Raw genomic sequence first — 24397 nt, 5'->3', positions numbered from 1 at the left:
TGGAACGATACACGCTTCAACAACGCATTGAAATTATTAAAATTCACTTGAGTGAATCAAATGCAAATCATTTTGAGTGATGAGGCCCATTTCCACCTCGGTGGCTTCGTCCACAAGCAAAATTGTCGCATCTGGGGCTCGGAAAACCCAAGAGTTATTGTTGAAAGCTTTTTTATCCTCAAAGTGTGACTGTTTGGTGCGGTTTATGGTCCGGCGGAGTCATTGGACCTTACTTTTTCGAAAATGAGGCTGGAGCAATAGTTGCGGTGAATGGATTGCGCTATCGAGAGATGATTAATGATTTTTTATGGCCGGAATTGGATGATATTGATATGGACAACGTTTACTTTCAACAAAACGGCGCTACGTGCCACACAAGCAACGAAACCATTGATCTTTTACGATTGAATATCAAAATAACACCTCTTATTGGAAAACCCTGTATTATCCTTAAATGTCCGCCTCGAGTATCACATAAATTAGCTTAATATGTGTTCGAATAAATATTTTTTTAAAGTATGAATAACTAATTAACGCTAGCCAACAACATCTTACTTCCTGAAACGAGGTTTTTCCACTCGAATTCAAAGAACAGAGGAATGCTGTATGTTGGGACGGATCTGGTAATGGCTTAATCCACCGCATATAGCGTTGTAATAACGTTATAATATAACATGCAATAAATAATTTTAAACTTCGCCCGTTTAATTTTATTGATGGTAACACGATTTATTTAAAACTTCAAAATTCAAACAAAAAAATGTAAAGCATTCGACCTTAATTGTGTGAATAACGCCCAATTAAAAAAGTCGCAACTGCTCACAGATTTTTTGAATCGGTGGTACTATATTGACTACGGCATTCCCCAATTATGGTATATTAAGAGGCTGAAGGAGTGGGGAGTGTGAGGAGTTTGGGAAACGAAGGTTGCAAAATACCTGGCTATTAATATGTGATCGCTAGACACGGTTAAAGTCATTTCAAGCGACGTTTCTATTCAGAATGTTGGTCATTCGCCAGTCTGAAACTTTATATGTGTTTATTAATTTCTATTTCCTCACATATAATTTAGATAATTAGTACAAGGAATACAAAAAAATGTTAATAAATAATCAGTAAGGGAGAACTTATACTGTGTTCTTATGGTAAGTGTTATTATGCTGTCATAAGTAAAAGCAAAGCATCGTTCTTGAGATTCTCACGAAGAATACTTTGTTTTCATCGTAGTCCGCTCCGGGCGACGAATTGCCAAGGCGCTGATAAATCCTAAAACTTCCTAACAAATCATCCGAATATTATTGATTACAGTGTGACCTAGGCGTCCACTATATGTGACAAGGGGCGCAAAAAATTTACTCGCGCCAAGCGCCGTTTGGACAGGTCCGGCCCTGGGCGGCAGTATTGTATATTAGGTTAGTAGCAGTTAAAGTACGTCATACAACGTAATAAGAATTTAGTGAAATGAAACGGAAACTACATGAAGTGAACTTAAGTGCAGTTAAGACGAAAAGATAATAAATTAAAAAATTAAAAGCTTTGCCTTAAGGATGAGTGTGCAAAATTTCATGACTTCACACCGTGCGCCGTCCGTATCCACCACGCGGCCGCCCGCCAAAGACACTATTTTTTATATAAATAGATAGATTATTTTTTATGTGAAACTATGGCATCCCCACCTTTGACTAGGGGTAGTGAGGGGGAGGGGGATAGATTTTCGAAAGAAGAATTTTCCGAAGTACCTCTACGTTTAACCTAGGTGATTTAATTTGTCGGAGGTCATTTCGGCCTAGCGCATATCGTATGAATCGTATGATGACTTTGCTCTCTTTGCTTGCAAGCCCAGTCTTGCAAGCCGAGCGAGCGATGTATTTTATTTACTTTATTCTTTAAATACATATGCTCTCCCAATAACATCGCGCAATCCTATACATTATCGTGTAAAGTTCAATAACGTCCAATTTATCATAATTTATTGTTATTAAGTGTGAGTTAACATACGTTTTTTGATAAAAATGTGCTAATTGTATTGAAGTTATCATCAGAATTTGACCGTTCGACCCGATATGGAGATTCTGTTCTTTCCAAAATTATTATCGATTTTTCGCTGACGTTTCATTATTTCATTCATTATCAAGAAATTTGGTGTCCTGTTCATACTATAATGAAATTTTTTAGAGGTGGTTTTTCAGGAAGCACCCAAATGAATGTATTAATCAAACCCAACAAAACGGTTTCGATGCAAATTATTCGTAATTAATTAATAATTATAATAGTTTATTCCAGAATTTATGCAGGGGTAGTGCAATGCAATAGTGCATTTTATAATTTAACGTTAGTGCATATAATAAAAAAATTTAAGTAGGTACTAAAATGTACGCAAATAGCTGATATGGAGGATATTTGACAGTATCCAGTGGGCCATCAGGGGAGATTCATCGATGTATTATATTTAGATGAGACATAAGGCGAAACAATAGGTTCCGCTTTTTACCTCCAACTGATATCCACTCTCCCAAAGCTCAGACTAAAACCACCGATTACGGTCTACGCGCACCGCTTATCGCGTTCTAATAATGGAACAAGTTTCGACGAGATATTAGTATATGCGCCTCTATTTGTAGCTCTACGGGGGGACTCCATACAGGCAACCGTGGCAGTTATTATAGTATTCTTCGATTGGCGTAGTCTACTCCACAAACTTCCCATATGTTAGCAGAGAAGTGCTCTGAAAGGGTGCACTTGTCCCTTCAAGAACGTTTCCGTTGCGCTGCAATATCTCGGTAAACGAAATAGTTAACGATAAGCATTATTGTAATCTACTTTTAGTGTATGCCATTGGCATGCAGTGTAATCTATCCACAGTTCTGGCGTGCAGAATGCATTTAATAGTATTATTTTGGCGTTCGAACTGTAATTAACAAGTACTCAGGATGAAGCAATTCTTTGAATTGAAAAATTAGTTGAATTGAAAAATGTATTTATCACAGGACAAGTTATTTAATGGCAGAATCAGTTTTCTGAGCGCCAAACCATGCAAATTTCCTGATAAAATATTATTCATTCAGAATATATCGAGAATACGTGTTCATTTCCTAAAACATATCATGACGGAATGCGAAAATATCAGTATTTATTTTCAGTGATACTTTGTTAGGAACTCTTTCAATTCATTTGTTATAGGCCCGCAGTCCCATTTCTAACAGGAAAACGAATGATTTGACCAGATTTGTAATAAATTAACAGTATTTCATATCAGTAAGCATTCTGGGTGTTAGGACACCTGGAGATGCCTTGTTGAAAAGATGGAATCCAAATCCGACTAAGAGTTGGAGAAGATCAAGTGATCTTTCTAATGCATGGGCTCGTTTATGAGAAATAAGTGTATATTACAACGGCGCTCTCAGCGGCAGTACCGTAGGAACTGTGCAGTGTAGAGTGTACAAGTAATTTCTCGAGAGTATTAGGTACTTGAGACTTCTTGGGAAGCGACGATAACATCTGAATTTTGTGTATGTGTGCCCATTGATTGGCATTTCAAATGCTCCCAGTGTTTGCTCCTCTCATATTACTGGGAAAGCAATCATTGTAATCATATGGGTGCAAGCAACGAACGTTCCTGTAATATTATGTACTTTGAGACTGTGAACTTTTAGCTCCCTTTTCTTTCACAAAGAAACGGGTTATATCCTATGATCATGCACCAAGATACTTACCATAATGTTAAATATATTTGCCAGTAAATATATTATTATTTAAATACATTACTACCTTAGAGTGAGATATAAAATATAATTTATTCACGCTATGTGAAACACCACATAGCAACGATGGAAAAAAATCATTTTTATCTATATAACTAAAAATGTTAATGTTCGTTTGTTCAAAATCTTAAATCTCCGAATTTTCTTCACGGATTGCTTTGAAATTTCGACACGACGTTGCATTCAAATACGCGTTTGTTTTATATATATATATATATACCTACATATATTATATAGATGTCACCTGTGACAGGTAAGTTGATCTGTTTTCAGATTGAGCCACAGCAACGCTTGGCGGGGTACAGCTGTTAAAAATAAAAAAAATAATCATTGTACATCATTCCTGTCATTCCCCACTCCTTCCCCCAAATGTAATGCACATAAAGCATATTTTTAAGCAAAAATTGTACCAGTCCGAAGATGGCTAACTGAAGATGGATAACTGAAGATGGCTAACTGAAGATGGCTAACTGAAGATAGATAACTGAAGATGGATAACTGAAGATGGATAACTGAAGATGGATAACTGAAGATGGATAACTGAAGATGGCTAACTGAAGATGGATAACTGAAGATGGATAACTGAAGATGGCTAACTGAAGATAGATAACTGAAGATGGATAACTGAAGATGGATAACTGAAGATGGATAACTGAAGATGGATAACTGAAGATGGATAAGCTGAAACCGTACCCGGTCAAAAAAAATTGTAAATTTGTTAACAATACGTCATTATAATGATATTCCACCACGAATTGTCAATTTCAAAAATAGAAATACCTATGTATATTTTTCAATTATTCTGCTTTTGACATGAACTCAAGTATAGGTATTTGACTAGCTAGGAAACAAATACTCCGATGTTGTTGATATATTTAGTACGTCAATTTCAATTTATAAGCATACCCTATTGAAGTTTTTTTCATCAAGTAGTGGAATATTTTAATAAGGGTATTTAATTTGATTTGACTAACACATAATAATTTTGTCAACTGAAACAGAAAAAAATATTTTGGATTTTTTATGTTTTGTGCCTGCATACTGTGTAGATCAAGTTCAGTGATATTTTGACTTTATTTTTATTTTTCTGCAATTGTTTTAAATAGTCGTTTCCTGCACTATTTTCATGTATAATTTCGTAAATATTTTTTGTATATATGTATGTAAAAGCCTTAATAGGCGTGAAATAAATAATTTAATATGGTAATTTCTTTCTTATGTAGGTATTGTAATTCGGTTTCGCGTATAGGTAAGTTTTGCAGATGTAAAACTACCGACATTAAACATACATAGTAGTCAAAAATCATGTTATTGTCATTTATAAACAAAATGGATCTTCCATTCAAAAAATTTTTCAGAAAAAGCAATTAAAAGTTAAGTTAAATTTTTAAATCTTTTTTTCGTGATAATTTTTTGGTTGACGCCACAATAAAAGATTATTCATGGATTTTCATACTAACGTCAGAATAAAATTATTAAATTCATTTTACAACAAAACAATGCCACGTTATTGAGTTATAAATTTACAACTGGCTTCTAGACAAAAATGATACTTCATTAGTTTGTACAAGCAGCATCTTTCGCTTCTAATTATATTTTCAAATCATTTGGAAACATTAGTATTTCTAAATTAATTTGCCATCAAAGTTCTCATCATTGCACCAGCAAAATTTACCGGTTATAATAACTGTCAGATTTTGGGAAACTCGAGAATTTTTAGCCTTTCTATTATGAAAAAAATAATTGCAAGGCTGGGTAACTTGAATGCCTCCCAATCGACGATAACAGCATTACGAAATTAATTCGACAATTTATCCTTTTTAAAGCTTTTATCTCAAAGCGCCGATTACCTCATGAAGTTGTTGAATTCATTACAAATGTTATTTATAATTCAAAAATAATCCCACATCATCATGTGCAAAGACTTCTCAGTTAATTGGACGGTTTTAAACATTATCACCTCAAAAATATTATGTACCTACTTATTCATAATAAATGGCGCGATCATTTTTAATACATAGACTAACATTCAATTAAGCAAGATTTTAAGTATATTTTTTTGTAGAATAGTTAATTAATAAACCATGCTTGTACCTAGTTAATTTAATCAATAAAGTTTTTCGATGAAAAAATCATTAAAATAATAGCAACAAAGATGGCAGACGAGAATTTATAAAATAAATTAAAATACTAAAAAATATTGTATATTTGATTCACTTATCATTTTATAATAATTGTTGAAAATCACGGGATGAAACTTGAAAATTCGAGGTGTAAACTGAGAAAAATTAATTACATAGAGTCGAAAAATATGGAGCATTTCAAATAAAAACTAAAAATAATCTTGTAATATATAACAGAACTAGACCAGATCCGTGAAAAATCACGGGATGAAATGCAAGCTTTCTGGAAAAAAGCGCAAACCTTACAAAATACAATGTGAGGGTCCTGTTGAGGGTTTATCAAAGCAAAACGAACTCTAAGCAAATTTTTTGTTATTTTTTTTGGGGTGTTATGCCGTGTTGCGTTAACTCCTTCTTTCGCCAACGTTTCGGACAGCATTGCAGTGTCCATCATCAGGGCAGATGTGTATGATGATGATGGACACTGCAATGCTGTCCGAAACGTTGGCGAAAGAAGGAGTTAACGCAACACGGCATAACACCCCAAAAACAAATAACAAAAATACTTTTGGCCATGAAAATCTTAAATCATATTCTAAGCAGAATTCTTGCCTGAACATACAATGCAATAATTACAATAGCGTATTATCCAAGGCTGATATTTTCAGTTGCAAATTTACCAAATACAAGAGGTCCATAAAAGAATATTTCACTGATGGTTTGTTATTAATGTTTATGTCTCTATCGTTTATATCTCTATCATGATTTTATTTATACCTACAACCTCTCTCCATGGCTATAAATGTATTGTTTTGTAAATTTTTCGTTTTATATAATTTCGTTTTGTATAAATTTTTTAATTTATATTCCTTTCTCACAAATTTAAATAACTTATTCCATATTATGCTGTCTCAGTTAAAGTCACAAGGAGGAAATTCATTATTGGTTTTATTTTACAAAATAATACTTATGTACAAACTGATTAAATGTAAACTGTCGATTTCCCGAAAATGAATAAATAAATAAAATCTAACTTTACTTAACAAGGTTAAGATTTAAGCAAAAGAAATACAGACCTAAAATAATTTTCTTAAAGGTGTTCGCTTAATTTTAATTGGTGACAGCGAAAAATTTTCTCCAAGAAAGACATACCTATCTCACCCAACACCTTAGCATACTCTATGATGACGTCACTGTGACTTTACATTTTCCACGTTTATTTTATTTATATTCTTAAATCCGTGCAATATTAACTCAATATTGACAAATGTAGATAATATCGTCACGTTCATTGATACGGAGCACGTAACGAAATTATCTTACGCACATATGCCCATGACGTATTCATCGAATGACAATGACCGATATACATAACGTAGATTCTGGTATGTTCGCACATTCCCATGTTATACTAATTTTCAAGATAAGAATCTTTTCATATTCCCGATGATTAGAGATATCCAGTTTTTCTGTAAAGCATTTTTCATTTATTTTCTGTAAAGTAACTAAAAACACAGTATCTTCATCGACACTGTGTTTTTTTTACCTCGTCTTCTTGGTAAAATTTCTTTATAAAGAAAACCGTAAAAAACAAAGTTTTTTTACCATAAAACATCTATTTCAAAATGTATTAAAAAAAAACAGTGTATGGCAAGCCTACGCACGACGGAACTGAAACTTTTAGTATTCTTCTCTCTCTCTTTTCATTTCATTCTCTCTTTTTTTCTGTCTATTGACATATTTATAAGTAGCATGTGATAAAAAAAATTAAAAATTATAAAATTATGGGATTCGAACCCGGGTCCTGCATAACGAGTGTCGAACGCTCTGCCTCTAGACCGCGAGGAGAGGTATCTCGCGCGACGAGAACCGCGTATACAACGTGTACTCCTCAATTGACTTGTCCGGCTGTGTTTTTTACGAAAAAAACTTGTCACGCACGTCTGCGAGGGTAATTAGTCGCGTTATCGGCCTTGATTAGTAATTTTAATGATTCAAAATAAAAATAATTAGTAAAAATACCGAGCGACTCTGGCGGCTTGATTTGTAAGCTATATTTCGACCAAAATATCATATAGTCAAAATATCTAAAAGTCGCAGCACGAGAGCATTTTATCACTTTTCCTCGTATTAAAAAAATCACAAAAAGAAAATAAAATTACTTAAAGCGGGGATCGAACCTCGGTTCTTCACGACGACAATCAGCGCTCTGCCTCTAGACCCCTAAGCTGAGTTTGGAGAGTGACTTTAACTAGGTATATAATATTACCTAGGCTCCTATAGCGAAATGATCACGGTTTTTCGTGACGGTCATGAGTCGGTTTTACTCCGGTCCTCGAAATTGCATGACGCGCGTAATGAAGTTTCACTTCAATAGTTAGACTGAGGATTGAACCTTTCTACCCAGGAACTGAAGTCGACAACTCTATCAACCTCACCACGATCGGGTAGGGCCGACATTTATTTTGTATATTAAATGCTGTAATGTCATCCAGTTTTAGAGAAATGCGCATACGTCCACGTGTATGCACGCGATTACCACCAAAATAGAATACATTATCATCAACAACCACTATATCTGCCGAGTTTCAGCTCAATTCCCAGACTTGCCTTCTTTTACTACCGAAAACAATAGTGAAATCAAAATGGATATATTTGAAAAGTAACATTTTCACGTAAAAGCCGGGAAAAATTATAAGAATTAAGAACAGTGTGAGTGTTAGCATTCTGGGCGGTATCAAATAATGTCAGAACAGAGGCACAGTGTTTAAAGTTGGTGATCTACTCGTATCAATATTTTTTTTCAAAATCGTTTCATTAAATCGTTGAATGACAATGACTGACTAATATGTATCGTACGTGTACGTAGATAATGGCCAGTTCACAGATCCTACTTACCGTAAACTTACGCTAATTTTGAAAAAAAAAAAATTTTTAATATCACTAATGGATCGATAAATCTGCTAATTTTATAAAAAAAAATTATTCCTTTTTGTATAAAGTCTTTGGTCATAGTAAAATTATTATTTAAAAATAACATTTTTTAATTTAATTATTTTTTATTTTTATTATTTTTTATTTTTATTATTTAAAAGGGCCCACATTGAAGAATTAAGAGGAGGAAAGGGACTCGCACTTATCATCGGGTGACGTCACATGATTGCCAATCTCGTCTTCGATAGCGCCCAAGGCAATACCGTATGACATGATCTGTTTTTTTTTAATATTTTTTTCAAAATATAAATGTATATTTACGAATAATCTAAATATGATTATTTGTAATATATACATAATTATTTTTGGTGAAACCGCACAAAAGTTCCCACTGCTCCCAACCATCTGGAGCCAGTGAAACTGTGGATTCCCCAATTGTGGAATATATGATTATATGTAATATATACATAAATATTTTTGGTGAAACCGCACAAAAGTTCCCACTGCTCCCAACCATCGGGAACCAGTGAAACTGTGGATTCCCCAATTGGGGAATATATGATTATTTGTAATATATACATAAATATTTTTGGTGAAACCGCACAAGAGTTCCCACTGCTCCCAACCATCTGGAGCCAGTGAAACTGTGGATTCCCCAATTGGGGAATATATGATTATTTGTAATATATGAAATGTTCTCAAGATAAACAACCTGAAAAAAGTCTATTACGCACTAGTCCAATCATTACTTCAGTATGGAATCATTGGGTGGGGAGGTGCATATGAAAAATTTTTAAGCTCTGTTAAAGTGGTACAAAAACTAATTATCAAAGTAATTTTGAAAAAAAAACCAACTTTCTCTTCAGCATCATTGTTCAAAATTTTCGAAGTACCAAAAATTGAAGACCTCTATAAAAAAGATGCAATATTACAAATATATAAAGAAACTGTAGTAAAAAAACTTAAATTTAACTCATCCTTAAGGCATAATTTTAACATCCAAATTCCTCTATTTTCAACACAACAAATGCACAATAACTACATTTACAAAGGCATAATATATTTTAATAGTCTTCCCGAAGAAGTGAAAAAAATACCAGATTTTATTTTATTCAAAAAGAAGGTCAAATTTATCTTTAAAAAAAATTAATATCACCTATCAAATGTTATAACTTCAATTCATGTTTCAACCAAAATTAACGTCACAATCCTCTTTTAAGTTTATATTTATTGTACTGTAATAATGTTAATTACTGATATAAACATGAAATAATTGTCAAATAACTCCTACGCCAAGCTCAAGAGCTAGCACTCTTCATTGGAGTAGAAATTCAACAACATATGTTTTACACTATTACTTATTTTTAACTTATTTTATGTACAATGTAACAATGTTATAAGTTAAACAATAAAAAAAATAAATAAAAAAAAATATACATAAATATTTTTTGTGAAACCGCACAAAAGTTCCCACTGCTCCCAACCATCGGGAACCAGTGAAACTGTGGATTCCCCAATTGGGGAATATATGATTATTTGTAATATAAACATAAATATTTTTGGTGAAACCGCACAAGAGTTCTCACTGCTCCCAACCATCTGGAGCCAGTTAAACTGTGGATTCCTCAATTGGGGAATATATGATTATTTGTAATATATACATAAATATTTTTGGTGAAATCGCACAAGAGTCCCCACTGCTCCCAACCATCTGGAGCCAGTGAAACTGTGGATTCCCCAATCGGGGTATGTTATGGGGCTTAAGGTAGTGGGGAGGGGAAGGAGAAGGTAAAAGAAAGGTGGAGAAGTACCTGGCTATTCATAAAAGCCATTTAAAAAAAGGTTTCAATTGTGAATGGTGGTTTTACATCTGAGAGTATCTTTAACTCTGATACAACAAATGAGTAATTAATGAAATTACTCAAATTAATCAAATAAAATTTACTTGCGCACGCCGGGATATGAACCCGTGACCTTAAGTGTGTTACTTGAGGGCCTTACTCCTCGACCACGGAGGCCGTCATAATAAATAAAATAATACTAACAGATTCAGAATAGATGAAACTTAATATATATAATACTATGATAATTAAAGGTTTTTAAGTTTTCATTAATAATAATTAACCTCGTTCTTTTCTCGTTTTATGTATAAAGTTCTTTCCGCTGAGAGTTTGGTTGCAACCTCTCTATCTTTTACATGCATTGTATATGAGATAGAGGAAGAAGTCATATCTGCAGACATCCATAGCTGTGTAGATATTTCACACCTGAAGGAGGCGTGATGATTTCTTTGTTGTCTGTGAAAAACGTTGAAATTTAAATTTTAACGTTTTGTTTGCTTTAAAAATAATAATATTCGCTTCAAGGTTTATTCAAAAAGCTGATGATGCCTGGTACAATATAATAACATTTTGATGACTGGGTTCAAAAACCTGACAATACAAGTTCTGAACGATTTCAGCAATATCTCGTTTTTCCAATTTAATTACAATAATTTCTAAAAAGAACTTTTTGCGGTTGGTATGGTTTTTTGATAGCATAAATATGTATTATACGGGGTGTCCGGGGGGTAAAGTGCGCTAACTTCGGGGGGTGATTCTACATGATTTTAGAAGTAAAAAATTCCAGACATTTTCTAAATTTCAATGTTTTAAGGTAGTATTTAGGTTAAAAAGATGATTTTTTGTATGGAAAAATAGACATTTGAATTTCGAACAAAGTTTGTGTTCTTTTTTACTTTGACCACCATGTAGAATCATCTCCCGAAGTTAGCGCACTTTACCCCCCGTAGAAAAAAATATTGCACAGTTTAAATACGGAATAAAAATAATCGTCTAGTAAAAGTTGTCTACGTGTGAAATTTTTTTTTGATAATAATAGTAAAAATATTTAAAAATTTAAGATTTCAAAAAATAATGATAATTTCAGGGTCGAGAACCGATCCGCGATCAACTGCTAAGGGCAATTATACTATGTAAAGAACGGAAGAATAAAATAAATTACAGATATGTAGTTACTGAAAACATATGAACTATGTACTCTTCGATTCCAGTAGTACATTCCAGTTTGACATATGCACCGATTCATTGTTACTCGGATGACAGTACAGTTCATGATAGCTTTTAGTTTGACAAGCCCCCAAAGGGCACACAAACTCCAACGGCTCGGAGGGCTTTGAAGCAGAAAATAGACGGTTATCTCGAGAGTATTTCCTCCTGGGGTAAAAATAATCTCGTCGAATTTAATGTTTCAAAGACCCAATCCTGTCTGATTACGTCTAAAAGGGATCTAAATGATAACCTTGTCTCCTTCAACGGAAGCAATCTTCCAAACAGGCCTTCCATTGATATGCTTGGTGTAACTATAAGTGACCAGCTCAGGTATGGGGGCTCCATCGAAGCCAGAGTAAAGCTGGCCTCTCAGAAACTGGGCGTACTGTACAGGGCCCGCAGATACTTTAATAGTACACAACTGCTGACCCTGTACAAATCGCAAGTGCGCCCTACTGTCGAATTTGGCAGCCATCTCTGGTCCGGAGCCCCTAAATACCTGAAAAAAACCCTTGACTCTGTGCAAAAACGGGCGGTCCGTTTGATAGATTCCCCAATCTTAACAAACGGACTGCAATCTTTAGAGCACAGGCGTCAGGTAGGTATGCTGTCCTTGTTCTATCGGTATTACAATGGAAGATGCTCTGAGGAACTAGCGTCATTGATCCCTTCGGCACCGGTGCATAGTCGGGATACACGCCAAACGCGCGCCCAACATTTGTACACGGTTGACATTTGTCACATGAGAACGGGTCGCTTCTACGATTCGTTCTTAAGTTCAACAGCTCGGCTATGGAACGAACTGCCGGCCTCTGTGTTTCCTCCCTCCTACAACATGGGACTCTTCAAGACCCATGTCCACTCCTTCCTCTCCACAAAAAGACCCTCCACACAGCATCCCCAAAGATAACATAGGCCCTGAGGGAAATTATTTTCTTCAGGGCCTCCTGTGTGGAGTTAATATAAAAAAATAAATTACATGTTTTAGAATGTTACGTATTAAATTATTCTGATTAAATTGTATAATTATTTTAATAAATTTTTAAATAATTTTAATTATAAGGTTTTGAAAATGTCACACACATGTAACTATATTTACTCTTAGGTCGCACAAGTACAATAGGAACATTTGACGGCACATTAATACATTGAAAACAATATTGTTTATTTAATTTCATAAACATGCAAAAATTATATAAATCATTTACAATATCTTTGCAAGTAAAAGAATCTATTTTACCGATTAACACGATTCGCTCAATCGATAAAAAGAATAGATTATAGAAACAAAGGAGATGGGTCATGAGCCAATAATAGTACCAATAAAACCGCGCGCACAACGTGTGTCGCCAACATCTTTTACCCATACTACTGCAATTTTTGCCTACAACGGCGCACCACCTACACAACAAACGCATAACTTTCGCCGCTTTGATATTTCGTGCATTTTGGTCGTAGCTCGGTGACAGTCGGCACGCGTCCATGCTTTACCTCCATTTGTATCTATTATCTATGGTAATAAATTAAGAAACTTTTTTTAAATAATTCAATAAATTTCTAATTTATTAAAAATCTCTTCAAATTATTGGTAATCCGGTTAAAAACGGGACTTCAAAAACGGGCCGCTTTATGATAAAATTTTAGTAAATTCGTTATAATAGCGGAACACGTGTTCATGCACATGCGTTTGTCCTAATGACAAAATACGAAAATGTTAGGATTTTTGTGAACACGGGTTCCGACGACGTGACAATTCATTGGTATTTTACAAATAGTTTACCAGGAAACCTATCAATTCATTCGTTAAGGGCCTCCAGTCCCGTTTTTAAACGAATAATTTTAATAAAAAATTAATAAATAATAATTTTTTTAATAAATAATTTTATAAAACCTTAATTAATTAGTCATAATTTTTTCAGTAATTTTTCTCTGTGTGCTGTTGTAAGTTTCCCTAGCGACAGGCACCGACATGTAGTTATCTCCGTGTCCGGTGGGTGTAAGCTTCCCTAGCGACAGGCACCGATACATAGTTTTCTCCATGTGCGGGTAAACTTCCCTAGCGACAGGCACCGACATGTAGTTATCTCCGTGTCCGGTAGGTGTAAGCTTCCCTAGCGACAGGCACCGATACATAGTTTTCTCCATGTGCGGGTAAACTTCCCTAGCGACAGGCACCGACATGTAGTTATCTCCGAGTCCGGTGGGTGTAAGCTTCCCTAGCGACAGGCACCGATACATAGTTTTCTCCATGTGGGGGTAAACTTCCCAAGCGACAGGCACCGATATGTAGTTATCTCCGTGTCCGGTGGGTGTGAACTTCCCTAGCGACAGGCACCGATACATAGTTTTCTCCATGTGGGGGTAAACTTCCCAAGCGACAGGCACCGATATGTAGTTATCTCCGTGTCCGGTGGGTGTGAACTTCCCTAGCGACAGGCACCGATACATAGTTTTCTCCATGTGCTGTTGTAAGTTTCCCTAGCGACAGGCACCGACATGTAGTTATCTCCGTGTCCGGTGGGTGTAAGCTTTCCTAGCGACAGGCACCGATACATAGTTTTCTCCATGTGCGGGTAAACTTCCCTAGCGACAGGCACCGATATGTAGTTATCTCCGTGGGCCAGTGTAAGCTTCTCCAGTGACAGGCACCGATATGTAACTATCGTGTGCATACTTCATAAAACGAAACAATACGCCACTAACAATAAATTAATAATATTATAAATTTTTGAATTCCTGTTGGCAGTGAAAACAACTTGTATTTGAATCTAAAGAACTTTTTGAGTATCAAGTGTTGCGGATCTTCGGGTGCACTCCAATTATATAACAAGTCGCTTGCAAAATTCGATTGCTTAGTTTTAACATGACAGCCTCGTATACCAATTTCATCTGGGCGTATTGTAAAATCGATCTACACACACTTTACCCACACCGTACGCTAGGGTGGGTCATCAAAATAATTTTAAATTTGATACATTCAAAATAGAATTATTGCGGATTCAAATATTACCTTATATATTTTCACACCTACGAAAATCAGGAGCGCCATTAATTTGCATACAGCAATCTGATCTCAGGTGATTGTAGATGTCACTAATACAGGCTGCTGGTTTTTGCGTGAATTTTGGCTACATTATGTACTTTTGATCCTGCGCCAGAGACCAAAGTTTTCAAAATCATTATTTTGTGTTCGACTACCCTAAGTTCAATATTTAAGGACTAAATCACATATATTATATATACATATTTCATATTATAGAATATCGATCACCTCTATAACCAGCATATACTAACGTAAGTAAATTAATACGAATTATTAAGGGAGACTGTTGAGAGTAACCGACCATTTTTGAAAAAAAACGAAGAAAATAACATGTGAAAAATTATTATTTCTCATTCTTCAGTCATCAAGATGCCTGAAATTTTTCAAAATTTTACTTTAATTGACCCCATACTGAGCCTCGGTAGATAAATACTTTAATTGACCCATATTGAGTCTAGGTAGATAGATACTTTAACTGACCCATATTGAGCCTCGGTAGATAGATGGTCAGGAATCTAAAAAAAAAAATGCGTCATATTCTAAATTTTCTTTTGCATCTTTAGAGGCCTTAGAGAACATAATTTTCAAAATAATAATCTAATCTTGTAACCACAATTAAAATAGTACCGTTGGCACCCTATAATAACAAAACACAAAGTCTTCACTTATTTACACACCACACATGCATTTTAATGGCCTGTTTGGGGGCTAGGAGCCAGTCCAGATACATAATCAAATAATATGCTGCTTCGTCGCGGTTATTCGCCTACAATATTCTAATATGCATGGTAATTGTTGTTATCAATAGTTGTTTGTATCAATATCTCATTTTACAAAATCCTTCATACACTGACAGCCCAGCCTATTGCATAGATTACGTTATTACAGTCTATAAATAATACAGTACAAGCAAAGCTACTCGGAAAGCGCTAACTAGTAACGAACACTTTTTAACCATGGTATACAAGTCTATATTATGCACACAGTGACTACAAAAGAGATCTTGAGACAAATAAAACTAAAAGATTTTAAATATATCATTTATTGTTTTATCTTAACAAGAAGCCGCACGTTTACCTTATGATTTAAAGTATATACAGATCTTTTCAGTTAACGCATTTGTATTTACAAGGTAGTAGGAACGTCTTTACCCGCTGACAGAAGTAGAACTGACCGAATGGTAGTCGAGAGATTATGGACCGCGTCGTGTTACTAAACATCAAGCCATTTCCCTGCAGTGATAGACAGAGGGGGTGAAACGCGCATATACCGGATACGATTTGATATTTTTACGGCCTATTTTACTATCGTGATTTATTTTATGGATATTATGCCGTGTTGCACTCACTCATCAGGTTTAAATTGTCGTGAAGAGTATTTTTGTAGAATTGTAGGCGCGCGTCAAATCTCAAAGGGCCTGTAAGTGTGTCAGTGTAATAACTAATTAATTTTTGTGGTTTTTGGCGTTTCGTTTTGGTGTAGCCGTCAAGTACCTATACTTCGTCTTATAATGATTATATGATATAATGATAGTCATGATTCCTTTAAAATATTAGAATCACTTTGATTTATTTCTTCTGTTTACAAATTAAAATTTTTATTACAAATTTAAATTTTTATTACCAATTTAAATTTTTATTTTAATTTTATTTTCTTTCATTTTAATTTTATTTCTATTATTTTCATTTTATTTTACGTTAAAAAATAAGATGTTAAAAATATTGTATGATAATTATGTGATACAAGCGCCTGATTTATTTCTTATGTTTACATATTTAAATTTTTATTATAAATTTAAATTTTTATTTTAATTTTATTTTCTTTAATTTTTATTTTTATTTTCTTTAATTTTTATTTTTATTTTATTTCTATTATTTTCATATTATTTTACTGTTTATTTTATTATGTATTAAAATATAGTAATATAAAGGCTACACGTATCCTCGCTTTCACTCTTGTAATCTCTCAAAATAAATTGTATCGGCGATTTCACCATTAAGTATATTCACTGTCAATTTGACTGTCCTAGAACGGGAGACCTTCCTAGTTGGACAGTCAAAATCTATGCTGTAATATTTTTGTAACAAACAAATAAATAAATAAACTCTGATCGTGCAATATGCTTTAAGGCATCCTGAACTTATTCCATTCACATGAGTGTCAAATATTGAGAATTTTATGCCTATGTATCAACGGATCTTATATTCGTCGCATTGTGTTAATTTAAATATCGGCATTTTTGCATTCGCGATAAAAATTATTAAAGAATGCTAACGTATCTTCGTTTAGTACGATAACGAATTTACACACGAAAACACTTGGCACACGAATGAAAAATTTGCTGCTATGGGCGACGAAACGTCTAGACCCCGATTAACTGCTCGGCAACTGACGTACCTACCAACGCGCAAGATAATATGTGACATTTCAACGTTTTTCGCATAGGAAAGTAGTTATTCTATAATAGCCGCGTTTATTTTTCAAATGTCGTCCCTAAAACCAATGTGTAACCTACAACAATAATGAATGGGTTCAATATGACGGGCGGCAGTTTAGCCTGATAACTTTCAGTGAGATTTTGTCCATGTACTGGATAGACGGAGATTTGACAAAGCGCATGCACTTCACAGCTCACAGTAAACGAATACCTCGAGATGAAACCACTTTTTCCTCCACGCGATCTCTCGTTGCGTCACAAGGCCTCCGCGTATTCACAAGATGAGAGCGGCCATCTACGTTGATAGAATAATTCATTAAACAGACGGCAAATTACCATTGCCGAGGCGAAATGTATAAATAATACACCGAATATCCTCCGGCTGGAATCTTTTTATGACAAAACTTTTAGTTTTAAGTACCTCGCCAAATTTCTTGTCCGCTTCATTAGATTTTGGGGCTGATTTCGGTGCAATCTTGTACATAACTCTGGCCTACACGACCTGTTTACTAAGTGACTCCAGAATTTCTCTCAGTAATCAAAGGGTTTTTTTTTCATTCTTATATGGTGATATAGATTAATGAACCGAGTACCAGTTAATTTGCTAATTTATTAAGAATCAATTGATTGGTTATCCACCTAAAAACGGGATTTCAGGCCGTTTCCTAATAAATTTTTATTAATTATCTGATCACGTGTTCATGAACCACGATGTATGTAATGACGAAATGCGAAAATATTAGGATTTTTATGAACGATATCTTGATAATATATTCGTGTTTTATTAAAAGTTTATCAGGAAACATATTAATTCATTCGTTAAGGGCCTCTAATCTCATTTTTAACCGAATTACCAACAATTTGAAGAGATTCTTAAAAAATTAACAATACTAATTTTTCTCCGTGTATGGGAAAAACACTTAACAGGATATGATAGTCACCCTAATTATGTACACAGCAGGGTTGTCTGAAACGTTGATAGAGAAGTAGGAAGCATAATACAGCATAATACCAAAAAATAATCACGATAATACTTCATGTACTAACGTACCTAGCCTTACAAAGAACTGAATTATTAATTTTTAATGTGTTAAGAACTTTCGCGCAAGAAAAGTTGATTTCTATAGCATTGAACAAATACGAGTCACGCACCCTAGTAAAATAAAATATTACGCTCGCGACATAATTTCATGAAGGGGTGGTCGGATGACTAATGTGAAAATTTGCTACTGTTTGTGCGAATAGTTTCATTCTGTAGTCTGTAGCCCCCTAATTATAATTTATGTAGACATTAATACGTGAGTATTTCTTCCAATGTTTTGTACTTACTTAAACAATGTTCAAATAGGATAGTAGTGGGTATGAGTTTTGCAGTTTAAATGGAGAGCAAATAGCTTTATTCAGACTAACAGTATTATTTATCCAAAAGCAGTTAAAAGGTTATCAAGTAAGTATATAATATAATATTGTATCGTCCTGAAACCAGTAATATTTGACAAGAAAGTTTTTCAAAAAAATAGACGCAATTTATAATACTAAATAGGTACCTAGTCAGTCATTTTAATGTTTTGGGAAATATGAATCCTTTGAGCAAGATAGCATTGCAATAATTGTTTCAAAGTGTGTAGTTTGTATAGGTGCACTGAGAAAAATGAGTATTACTATTTTTTTAAGAATCTCTTCAAATTATTTGTACACCGATTTAAAACGGGATTGCCGACCGTTTCCTGATAAACTTTAAGTAAATTTTAATTTCACGTGTTCATGCACCTACATTTGCCTTGATAAAATATAATGACGAAATGCGAAAATAATATGATTTTTATGAGCACGTATTCCGACATCGTGATAATATATTAGTATTTTACCATAGAGAAACCTATTAATTCATTCAAGGGCCTGCAATCCCGTGTTTAACCGGATTGCGAATAATTTGAATTACTCCCTTTTCTCCGTGTAATCAATATCGTGAAAATTATTTGTTTCTTTAAAAATACATCATATTAGAACAAAAAATTGTTTAAGATATTTTTGTATTATAGATGAACAATGTAATTTAATAATATTAACATCTTCAATAGATATATAGGCGTCATTATATTTAAATGAAAACTTTGTTTACACCACTTTATAATCAATAATGATCTTTATGTTTCAAAGCCAATGGCTTCTTCGTCAGAAAAATGAAAAGTCAATTTAATATTTAATTATTGTTTGTGTGCATATTATGGTACTTTTTGTGATAAAAGTAGTCATAAAATAAAGCAATTAATGTTAACTAAAACGAGTACTAATAATACGTGAGATAATAATAGAAGATTAACAAAAAGGGGAAAAATAGTGTATTAATTATTAATAAAAGGTATCTTACCAAGTTCACGCCACCGCTATAAGTCTTTATAAATTAGTACCTAATCATTTTATTTCTTTACCTTTGAATCCTGGTATCTGGCACAGTGAAGATCTTAGCAGAGAAGAAAAGAAGGTTTTTGAAGGTTTCTGACCAATTGACCACAGGGCAGCCGCACGGCACCAGCCAACAAGCGGTACAAGCGGTATAGATGGTGCGGTAGTACCGGTACGACTCGTGGCGAACAACACTCGCGACTAATAACGCAATAACTTGACACTTGTTTACTTTATTCGACGCCGGTGTAACCACAAAATATCTATATTTAATCTGAAAAAGACACGTTCAGAGGATTAGACATACCGCAAATGCATCAAGGATACGCAGCTCACCACATTGCACATGAAAACATCATATTTAAATGCACCTACTATTACTAGAACTACCTATTCACGTTACAAAAGTATCATTTATATTATATCAAAAGGATGCAACTTAGGCGAAAACTCTGACATTGACAAGAAGGTTGCTAATTTCAGTAAGATAATGTCCGTCTGTACCTGAACTGCTAAAAGTACTAAAAGTGTAAAAATCTATTGTGAGAAAATTGCGAATCTTCGCAATACTAAAAAAGATCCTACACTTAGCATCAGATTTTCGTATTTCCCACACTATTTAATAAATCTCCAAAATTAGCATATACTCTTAAGACGGATGGTTTTACCGAATTTGGATGATTCATAAAAAAATCGAAGTTAATGTTCAAGTTCTGTGTAAGTTCCATTCAAGTTCTGTGAAACATACATTAGATATATAACCGAACTTGAATAGATCTTTCACAGAACCTGAAAATTAACTTTAAATTTGATTAATTTTACAAATTCTGTGAAACAACCCGTCCTAAGCCATCGATTTACATTAGGGGTAGAATCGAAATCGATTATTGAATATTTTGTACGAGCTTTATTGATCTAAAAAACCTTTTTCATCACTACGAATTTGTACTATATTTTTTTAACAAAATAACGATATATCTTACCACATTTACAAACTTTTTAAAAAGCTTTCTCCGTAACAGAGATTTTACATGAAGGAAATATATAGAAATTGACAATTTTATTTCGCCTGCCAAGCAAGGTGAGTAATACAAAAGCTGAATGCTAACTCCGTCGGCCATTATTAAGGCAGCGATCTGCTAACAATGGGAATTTTGTCACAAAGTGAAATTGCATTATTATTGTATCTCGTGTTGCGGTATTACAGTGTTACAACGACAGAGAATACGTATATTATAAATACGTTGGGGTGTTCGTTTCGTGCTGACTGCTGACTGCCGACTGATGTGTTCGTTTCCCGGAAAGGATTTGCAACTAATAGGTGAAAGTTCTATCTTTCTAATAATGACAAATATTACTATGAATTCGAAAGCTTTTGACAATTTAAGCGAGAAGCACTATTTATAAATATTGTACTGAGTTGATGTATTTATTTCTTTATCACATTTAAATGTCTCACATAATACTTTATAGCGGCAAATAAATATTTCATAAAATAATACGATTTGATTTCTGACGTTTTTAGTGAATAATGTAAACATGTTTGCAAAACGCCTCTCTGTAAGGAAAAAATAATTAAAACTACTTAATTTCGTCAACTTTTTTAAACGAAAAAGTTTATTTTCTTTTTTTACTTCTTAGTTTATTTATTACTTTATTAAAACTAATCTTACATTATACAATAATCATAAATAATTTAATAACAATGACATTTAATTAGTGACTAATCTAAATAATGTGTTTGCAAAATGTCAGTAAGGAAAAAATAATTAGCGTTTTTATAACTGCATTATTTTATGCTTATTTTCAGGTGATCACCAAAACTAACTTTTTTTAAATAAAACTATTAAAATCACGATACGATTTTTAAAGTTTTTCTAGGAAGGTGCCTATTAATGAGTTTTAATATGTCTTCTTGGATAAATAGATGCTACGTGTAAAAATAAATATAACTTCGAAAAGGTATTTGAATAAAAAAAAAAATTTGTTATTGATTACGGAAAACAATAGCAAATAAGATTATTGTAGGTGATTGATTACATTCGGTTAATAGGATATTTTATATTATTTCAGTTACGCATTTTTAACATCATTTGTTTGTATTGTAACATTAACCGTGTTTTGCAAATTACTGTCTTTTTGAATGAATCATTTTTTATTAAATAATAGGTTAGAAAGAATCATTTTTTATTAAATAATAGGTTAGAAAGAATATTTTTTTATTAAATAATAGGTTAGAAAGAATATTTTTTTATTAAATAATAGGTTAGAAAGAATCATTTTTTATTAAATAATAGGTTAGAAAGAATATTTTTTTATTAAATAATAGGTTAGAAAGAATCATTTTTTTATTAAATAATAGATTAGAAAGAATCATTTTTTATTAAATAATAGGTTAGAAAGAATTGCCGTTCATAAAAGGGTTAATATGCCGTGAGCAATGAGCATCACTTCGTGACCTGTTTAATAAAACTTTCTTCACTGAAAAAAGCAGTCTTGCAACGGTTTTGCCTAGTCGATAATGTATTGACATTTTCAAAAGATGTAAAACGATTGAGAAATCTCCGGATGGTTAGAATACTACCTCAACGTTAATAAAGTGAGTACACCGAGAACCAGGTGTCAGTATTCATCTGACAAGAGATAACACGTGTCAGTGGGTACTAGGTACTGGGTACTTATACTCTACGCAAATAGTGGACCCTCACTCAATGCAACATCTTATAAAAATATTAATAAAGACATCCCATCGGTCAGCTAATGTAATTGTCTACCTTGTTTATGTTATTGTGCGCTGGTTCTGAAACTCTCCGAGAACTCTGTTATTTAATGCTTTTATATCCAGTGATATAATTATTATATTCCGTTTGAGTATAATTTATTACCAGAACATCAAAAACTTACACTATCACTTGTCAAACAACTTTTCTACAAAACTCGAGAAAACTTTTCGAAATGTAAAAGTGACGATAATCCCCGTGTTTATTGAACAGTACACAAATACACTTTGTTAACTATGTGCGACGGGTGGAGATATTTGCATAGTGGCGGGATTTCGGATAAAGCTACGATCTCCTTCCCGATGGCACACTCGGCGATGTCAGACGGAGGCAAACTGGCCGCTAGTGGTAATGACTCCTCCCGCGACGGCGACCCGCCAAGTACTGAACTAACTGAACGCCGGATCCGTGTCCGTAGTCGAGCCAGGCCGTCGCGCATTGCACAGCACTAGCGCATATCACAACATAGCGGTCTGTGTCTGCCTCTGCCGGCTCTGGCTACAGTCTCCGCTCTCAGGCCTGGGCTCTGAGCTCTGGGCTCTGGGCTCCGGTCGAGAATTTCATTTTACCTACAACCTACAACGATTTTCAACTGAATGCGCGCGCAGCCAGCGCCATCTTCATTTCAATAATATCAACTTACTGCAATTTTTTATGTATTATTTATTGTTTTTACTTAACTCATTTAACAAAATATACCTTATACCTACTAAAGTGATGGGAAAAGCTTTAAATCCATAGCTACAATTCTTTTAATACAGTCTTATCCATAAAGTCAGATATCTTTCACCTTCAAACTCCGCGACATTTTAAATAAGTAAATGTGTGAAAACAACTATTTATTATCTCTCATTTGAACCTAAGCAGAATTTCTAAGCTTTTTCGCGTCATTTTATGAAAATTCTCCAGGCCTGAAATTGAACAATTGAAATAAATATCAACCTCACTTTTGCCAATATTCTTGTACCAATTGTGAAATCAATAGGAATGTAGTGTGTGACAGCAAATGTAAAACCATGAAATGTCCAAGGTTTTTAATATAGCGTTCTTTGCGTGCAAAATCGTATTATTTATATGAAGTGACAAGCCAGATGTATGTATGTTTTCTCTATTAGATAGAACCTAGGAAGTCACAGTTATTGCGATCGCCTTTGAGGTGATTTTTCACAAAACAGCGCTATACAAATTATCCAATTACTATTATTATTATGCAATTATTTTGTTTACTGTTATTGCATGATTTTGAAATTAAATTAAAAATAATTGCATTTCTGTAAATTTATACAGAACTATTTTTAAATTTGGCTCACTTGAATTATTTTAAATATATTTTGTTGGGTAAAACAATAATTTTTGTTTGAAGAAAACGTTAAACTGCATATAAAAATAAAAAATTAAGCTTCTGTACTTTCAAATTGTCCATAAGTATTTATTATTTAAACATTGATTAATTGAACTCTAAATATCTATGAAAATTAAATTTAAGTCAGTAATATATATAACTCTCCACTATATAAAAAATTATTACATTTTGTTAATAATATCTAATTACTTATTGGCAGATGTGGGTAAATCATATCGCTACAAAATTTACTTATTTGCAGATTTGGGTAAAACATACTGATACTAAATTTACTCATTAACAGATGTCAATCCATAAGAGATTATGGAATCATTGTTTGGGGAGGAGCCACAAAGTCAGCTATCGGTCATATGGCAATCAGACAGAAATCATCTTAAAGGTAATTCTTTAAAACATAGAAACTACTCAACGCCAATACGCCAACTTTGCATAAAAACATTACCAACTACATTTTTACCAAAAAAACAAATTTCAACAAACACGAACCTCCATTAATATTC

The 24397-nt window shown here is 33.6% G+C and overlaps 1 protein-coding gene across 4 annotated transcripts in view; it reads right to left on the bottom strand.

The window, feature by feature from the left end:
• Nucleotides 1–22906, bottom strand: part of cv-2 (crosveinless 2-secreting protein) — a 206171-nt gene extending 183265 nt beyond the window's left edge. The window contains exons 1-2 of one of the 4 annotated variants that reach the window (XM_089634115.1): nt 22529–22906; nt 19781–20028 (exon numbers count right to left, since the gene is read on the bottom strand). The gene's annotated coding sequence lies outside the window, so the exon portion shown is untranslated. The remainder of the gene's footprint in view (nt 1–19780; nt 20029–22528) is intronic. The other 3 variants (XM_089634116.1, XM_089634117.1, XM_089634118.1) reach the window with 3 other exon arrangements.
• Nucleotides 22907–24397: the final 1491 nt, after the last annotated feature.

This window comes from Hesperophylax consimilis, chromosome 8 (assembly GCF_061612785.1).
Source record: "Hesperophylax consimilis isolate HC1 chromosome 8, BYU_Hcon_1.0, whole genome shotgun sequence".
Lineage (NCBI taxonomy): Eukaryota > Metazoa > Arthropoda > Insecta > Trichoptera > Limnephilidae > Hesperophylax > Hesperophylax consimilis.
This window is presented reverse-complemented; position numbering and strand designations above follow the sequence as displayed.